Genomic DNA, 7,539 nt, shown 5'->3' on the forward strand with positions numbered 1-7,539 from the left:
CAGGCCGAACACAGAAAATAAATAAGTAGGTAAATCTGGAAAGCACTAAGAAAAACCGAGTCGAGCTGAGCATGGTGACAACAAGCCTTTAATCCCAGCACTCAGGAGGCAGAGGCAGGTGGATCTCTGTGAGTTCGAGGTCAGCCTTGTCTACAAAGCAAGTTCAGGGTTGGCTCCGTAGCTGCTGGGAAACCCTGTCTCAAAAAGCCAATAGAATTTTAAAAATTTGAAAAAAGAAAAAATAGATTGAACAGCTATGTTTTTTGTCTAATCAGGTTTTTGTTGAAAAAAATATACATATATATGTAAACACACACACACACACACACATATATATATATATGTTTTTCGAGACAGGGTTTTCCTGTGTAGCCCTGGCTGTCATGGAACTTGCTCTGTAGACCAGGCTGGCCTTGAGCTCGGAGATCCATAAGCCTCTGCCTCCTGAGTGCTAGGACTAAAAGCAAGTGTCACTAATGCCAAGCTTTAATTTTTCTTTCGGAAAAAAATCCATTCTGTTCCAGCTGTTAAGGAAACCATGACAGGAGAATCATAAGTTCAAGGCCAAGTCTGGACAAGTTAGCATAGCGTCATTTCCTCACTGATAATGGGAACAGCTACAAACCTACCATATAGTATGGTAAAGAGAAAAGAACGTGACATCTGGTGTGCGGCTGATGACCCAGTGGGTAGAGCACTGGGCACACAAGCACGAGGACCTAAGTTTGAATCCCTAGAACCCAGATTAAAAACTGATGGTGACTGCTCGTGCCTCTAACCCCAGTGCTATGAGGCCGAGAGATAGAAGACTTATGGGACTCGCTGGCCACCAGTGTGGCTGAAGGACTACAAGCCACAGGGTCAGGGAGAGAACAAGTCTCAAAGGAGTAAGCCAGAGAATGACTGAGCAAGGCACCTAATGCTATCCTTTGGCCTCTCTGTGTTTAAGCACACGCACACACAGACATACACAGAAGCACACATACACACAGACACACAACTACATACACATACACACATACACATGTATCAATATATACACACAGACACACATATACACAGACATACACCTATTTACATATACACACACAGGCACACACACAAGCACACATGTGTGCGCACATTTGTGAGCGGGAAGTGTCTAGCGCAAGGTCAGGCTTCATGATGGGACCTCAGTAGAGACCTGACCTTTACACCCATGTCAGTTTGCCCAGTGTACTGTGCCTTTCTTGGTCTGACTTGGCTTTGTATAGGAACCAAGTGCCTGTCCCCTCGGGCCTGTGTCTTGCCTGGGATTGGCAACACAGTCTTCTGCTCCCCTGGGTTCTGGGGTAGCGTCTACTGTTCACCTGAGGGTTCCAGGTGTTCCCTGAGTTCTGTAGGCAACACAATGGCAGCCAGCAGAGGACTTGGAGAGGGGCAGGAGGAGCCCATCCCACCTCAGGCTGGGTTCACAGCAGGAACTGCTGATTCATGGACACTCTGAGGCCTGGCCTGCTTGTTCATCCTCTCATCTCCAGCTGTCGGTCAAAGCATAATTGTAGCTGTCACGCTGGCAGCGAGATGCTGTGATGTGTCCCAACACAACTGCCTCTGCACCACAGCAGAGCTCTCGAGGGGTGGGAGGGATCTGCAGCTGCTCTCGTGGAGAGGGCCATTCTGGAAAGCAATCTGCATGAGATTTGTCCAGGTGCAGTCCCAGGGGCAGTGTGAGCCCCAGGGAGAGTTCCTGTGCTTGGACCAGCTGGGTGCTGCCTGCGTCAGCATCTTCCGTAATGCAGTCCTGATGGCATCCATTAATAAAAGACAGGCTGCCATTGGAGGGAGGCATCGCTGGCAGCTCTGAGGAGTTGGAAAGCAGCCTTTAGACAATGCATGGGTTGGACTCCCGGGTGAATGGATAGTTAGACAGTGGTGGAGGGAGGTAGTGCCAGAGACATAGCCAGTACCAAATCGAGAAGCAAGGAGCTGTGGGCCAGACCTGCAGCTTGGACTGCATCCTGGAAGCAATTGAGAGTCTCTGGAGGCCTTAAGGAGAGAGTGAAGTGGTCAGATGATTGGGGGAGGGGCATAGGTCTTGGCTCCAGTATCCTTGAGGAATGTCTGCGAGTTAAGACTCCCTCCCCACACATTTTGCATGAAGAAGCTCATGCGTCTCTGGAGCTCCATTCCCTGGCTTAGGAGTGATGGAGGCTCTGTGCCTCGTGGGTCATTACATCGGGGACTTGGCCTCATCACTACAGCAGAGAGCGCCGGCCAGCAAGGATGAGTCCTGGGCCCACCCAGGACTTTTCCTGTCTGCTTTGACCAGGAGGAGTTCATGATCAAAGTACCTATGTCCAGAGATGCCATATGTGTGTGGGGTGTAACACCAAAAGGTGGAGAGAAGCTTCTGGGGCTGGGGGTGGGGTGATCTCACTGCTGCCAGTACAGCTAACTTCTCGAGTTGCTACTCACAAAGAAAACAGCAGAGGGGCTGGGGATGTGGCTTGGCTGATAGAGTTCTTGGCTAGCATGCATGAACCCCTGCACAAACTGGACATGGACATCAAGAAGCAGGAAGATCAGACGTTCAAGGTCACCCTTAGCTATATGAAGAGTTGGAGGCCAGCTAGGCTTCATAAGGCCTTGTCACAAAAAAAACAACACAAACCTGGGATGTGGTTCAGCAACGAAGAATATGTGCTGCCTTCCAGAGGCCCTGAGTTTGGTTCTCAGCACACACATTAGGCAGCTCACAACTGCCTGTGACTCCATCTCCAGGGCATACGGCATCCTTTCTGGCCTCCTTGGAGACCTGCACACAGGAACACAAAACCACACATGGACAGAAACATACACATGTAATTAAAAACAACTTGAAAATCTCTTTTAAAAAAATATTTTAAATTAAATAGCAATTGCTCTTCCAGAGGACCCAGATTTAAGTTCCAGCACCCACATGGAAGTTCACAATAGCCTGTAACTCTAGTCCCAGGGGAATCTGACACCTTCTTCTGACCTCCTTCAGTACTAGGCATCCAAGTGGCATACAAACATACATACAGGCAAAACACATAAAATTAAAATTAAATTAAAATGTTAAAAATCAAAAACAAAAATATAAATAAGCAAGCCAAAGCAAGCAAACAACCAAACAATAGCAGCGACAGAGAGCTTGTATGATGAAGAAATTCCTGGAAGGAAGGAAGGTATTTTTGTTTTTGTTTGTTTTTGAGATGAGGTCTCTCTGTCTCCCTATAGGTCAGGCTGGCCTGGAACTTGCTGGGTAGACCTCACTGAGATCCGCCTGCCTCAGCCTCCCAAGTGCTAGGATTAATGAAGTCAGCACCGTGGAAGTTTCCACACTTACAGATCAAAATTAATACTGTCCTGTAGGTTGGGTAGGAAGCCTGGGGATGAGGAAGTGTCTGGAGCCGTTCCCAGCAGCTGACCCACCCCCGAACGCAGATGCCAGCACATATCTGGACCATCGGGTAAGTCAGAAGGAAGATACAGCTCAGTCAACAAATATTTGGTGTACCTCCTCGGAAGTGAGCTGTTGAGCAAGCAGCGGTTTGGCAGTGATTCTCCCGTTCAGCTGCAAGCTGTGCAGGGCAGGATGCCTTTGGCGAGGAGGAGGGGCAGGTGGAAGGAATCGCATTCCCACTCCTGTGTGATCTTCTGTGGGGTGTTCCCTGCTCTGGGCTGCCAGCTGCTGAGGCCAGTACCGAGCAGCAAGAAGGTCCTGCCAACGCAGGGGCTCACGCAGCAGGGTTGCTATCGGTGAGCAGGGCCCGAGGCACTCCCTAGAATTCAGGCAGCATGTCATGACATGTAGTAGACGCCTGGAATTGCCATGGCCAATTGGAGCAACATATCAAGATGTGGTTTTGCCTCTTGGTAGACCTTGCCCTTAATAATCTACAAGATTTTAGAATTGGGTGCAGTGCCTTGAGACAGGATCTCCTAGAATCTGTCTCTGTTTGTTTGTTTGTTTTTGTTTTTCGAGGCAGTTTCTCTGTGTAGCCCTGGCTGTTCTGGAAGTCACTTTGTAACCCAGGCTGGCCTCAAACTCACAGAGATCTGCCTGCCTCTGCCTCCCAAGTGCTGGGATTAAAGGCGAGCGCCTTCACCCCCTGGTCCCGTCTCTGCTCTTCAATGCAGCCGTGAGCATCTTTCTTTGCAGATACTGAGGATTCAAACCCAACTCCTCATGTTTGTTTCTTCCCATGGGACCATCTCTTTTGTCCCTTATTCTTAGGTTTGAGACAAGATCTCCTGTATCCTAGGATAGCCTGGTACTCACTATACACACACACACACACACACACACACACGCGCGCGCGCGCGCGCGCGCGCGCAGAACTCTGATATATAGAAGATGACCTTGAACCTCTGATCCTCCTGCCTCACAAGTATTGAGATTACAGGCATACCCTACCACGCCTGGTTTTTATGCGGTTTAGGGACTGGACTTCAGGGCTTTGTGCATGCTGGGCAAGCACTGCACCAACCGACCCACACCCCTGCTTGTCTCGGAGACACAGGGTCTCACAACACAGTTCAGACTGGCCTCTGCCAGTCATTTTCTTGCTTTAGCCTCCCAAGTACTAGGATTGTAGGTGTGCACTATTGCATGCGGCTACAGACACATTTTTTTTTGTGGGGGGGATTTTTTGAGACAGGGTTTCTCCGTAGCTTTTGGTTCCTGTCCTGGAACTAGCTCTTGTAGACCAGGCTGGCCTCGAACTCACAGAGATCTGCCTGCCTCTGCCTCCCGAGTGCTGGGATTAAAGGCGTGCACCACCACTGCCCGGCTGCAGACACATTTTAAAAAAAAAACCTAAATGGGCCTTCATCTTAGGAATGCGTAGGCTTCCACGTGCTCTGCACAGGAGGGCTGCTGAGTCAGCTGGCAAAGGGCAGTTGCAGGTGTAAACTGCTAGAAGTTAACAGTGACCACTACCCAATAGAAACAGGAAAAGGAGACAGAAACGCAATAACTTGTGAAGACAGGAGGGTTTACTTCTCACTAAAAACGGTTGTGGTGGTAAGGGTTGGGGACAGAGATGGCTTGTCACCAAGTCTGATAACCTGTATTTGACCCCTGGGGCCCACATGGTAGATGAAGAGAAGAACTGATTTCTGAAAGTTGTCCTCTGAGCTACAACCATGTGCTGTGAGTGGCATGTATGTAGGTGCATTTGTGAGCAAGCATGCACAAAACAAGTAAATAAATAAATGTAATTTTAAAAAAAACTGCTGGAGAGATGGCTCAGTGGGTCAAGTACTTGCTATGCAAATATGAGGACCTGAGGTCAAATTTCTAGAATCTACTTACTGTCAGAAGCAGGAGCACGGACACATGATCCCAGCGCTCCTATAGCAAGCTGTAAGGTAGACAGGAGAGTCCCCAGAACCACACAGATCAGCTAGGCTGAGTGTGCAGAGGAGAACAAAAGACCCTCTAGTCTCAAACAAGGTGGAAGGCAGGGACTGACTGACACCCACGATTGTGCTCTCTCCCCCACACGAGTGCTGTGGCATGCACATATCCAAATTCACACACACATGTGTGCATACACACATTATCACACACACATTATCACACACACACACACACACACACACACACACACAGAGAGAGAGAGAGAGAGAGAGAGAGAGAGAGAGAGAGAGAGAGAGAGAGAGAGAGAGAGAGAAATAGTAGAAGTCCATATTTGTATTCCCAGAACTTGGAAGTAGAGTCAGGAGGATCAGGAGGAGCTCGGGGTCATTCTTAGTCATATAGTGAGCTCCCCGCTATCCTGGGTTGCAGGAGGCCTTGTCTCAAAACAAAACACCTTTGGCGTGGGCTTGAGGTGTTGTTTGGCAGGAGAACATTTACCTAACGTGCACAGGCTCTACCTCCATCCCAGCCTGCAAACAAAAAGAGAGCTTCGGTGCCGTCAAACAGGATCAAACGTCACTGACCTCACGCTTCTACGGATCGAGATTTGGAAGTGCTTAGGCACGTGGTTCCTGAGGCTAAGTCAGCATGGGGACTGTAGGCATTGGAAGGTGTGAGTGGGGTTACAACATCTTTGTTGTTGCCAGGAAGCCTGGGTTCCCTGTGACCTGAATCCATGTGTTCACTTAAGTGAAGCTAAAGCAGGGCCCCTGGCCTTTGCTGGCCTAGAGCAAACAATCTGAGACAAGCAAAGCACAGGCAATGTTTTTTATGATAGCGTTACAGAAGTAACATGCTCTACTTTCTATGGCTACATTTCTGTGATAGCTTAGGTTACACAGGCCAGTCTTACTGAATGGAGAGAAGAACGGAATAAGAAAGAGTATCAGGGTCACTGGGAGTCATCTTAGAAACTGGTCACCATGTTTGCTATCCTCAAAAAAAGCTTCAAATTTGAGTTTCAAGATGGCTGCTCTAATTCCAGCTGTCAATCATAGACAATGCTTTGCTATCGCTGGTGGTTTCTTTTCCACCTGCCAGTTCCCAAATACCTACTCTGGGGCCTAATATTAATTGCAAACTCTTTACCCAATGGCTCAGATTTATTACTAACTAGCTTTTACATCTTAAATTAACCCATTTCTAGCAGGGTGTTGGTGGCGCATGCCTTTAATCCCAGCACTCGGGAGGCAGAGGCAGGTGGATCTCTGTGAGTTCGAGGCCAGCCGCGTCTACAAGCGCTAGTTCCAGGACAGGAACCAAAAAGCTACGGAGAAACCCTGTCTCGAAAATAAAAAAAAAAACATTTCTATTAATCTATATATTACCACATGGCCATGGGTTACTTCACATCTTGCTTCTCAGGTGGCTACTGGTGTCTCCCAGACTCTACCTTCTTTTTCCCTTTATCTTTGTATACTCTATTCTGCCTGACTGTTGGCCAAATCAGCTTCTTTATTAACCAATGGTAATAAAACATATTCACAGCATACAGGAAGGCATTCCACATAATTTTGCAGTTAAGGTGAACAAGGAGGAAAGGAGGCAGGGCATGCCTTTTTTTTTTTCCTCCTTGTTCACCTTAACTGCAAAGTGATGTGGGATGCCCAATTCTTGAAGCCCGGCCCGGGGTGGTCCTGAAAATGAGGCAGATCCTCAAATGAAGGCCTGGAGATGCAGCTTCCTTGTCTGTGCACAACTGCAGGTTAAATCAGTTCCAGGCTGCTGGGTCATGGATCCAAGTGCAGAAGCGCAGATGGGCAATTCCACCAGCTGTGTTTTTGAAAACGATCCTATGATTCCTGATCAATGAACTGAAGAGACCAAATATAGGCAAGCTCAGAACTGAGCAGTGGTGTTGCCCTGAGACTTCCTGGAGGCCACAGCCTGATTCTGCCGGGAAGGGTGTGAGACACCAAGGCCTGTCCATAAGGAGGATGAGCACTCTAGCTCTCTGACGGCTGGGGGAGTACCAGGTTCCGGCCTCACTGAGTGGCCAGTGACAGGACTCCTGGCCTTAGAGAAAAGCAAAATTTGCAAACAGAAAGCTTGGGCTTGGTGCTCAAAGGACAACAGGGCCTCTAGTGAGGCCCTTCTGGTGGGACTTC

The sequence above is a fragment of the Microtus pennsylvanicus genome, chromosome 11, assembly GCF_037038515.1.
Source record: "Microtus pennsylvanicus isolate mMicPen1 chromosome 11, mMicPen1.hap1, whole genome shotgun sequence".
Lineage (NCBI taxonomy): Eukaryota > Metazoa > Chordata > Mammalia > Rodentia > Cricetidae > Microtus > Microtus pennsylvanicus.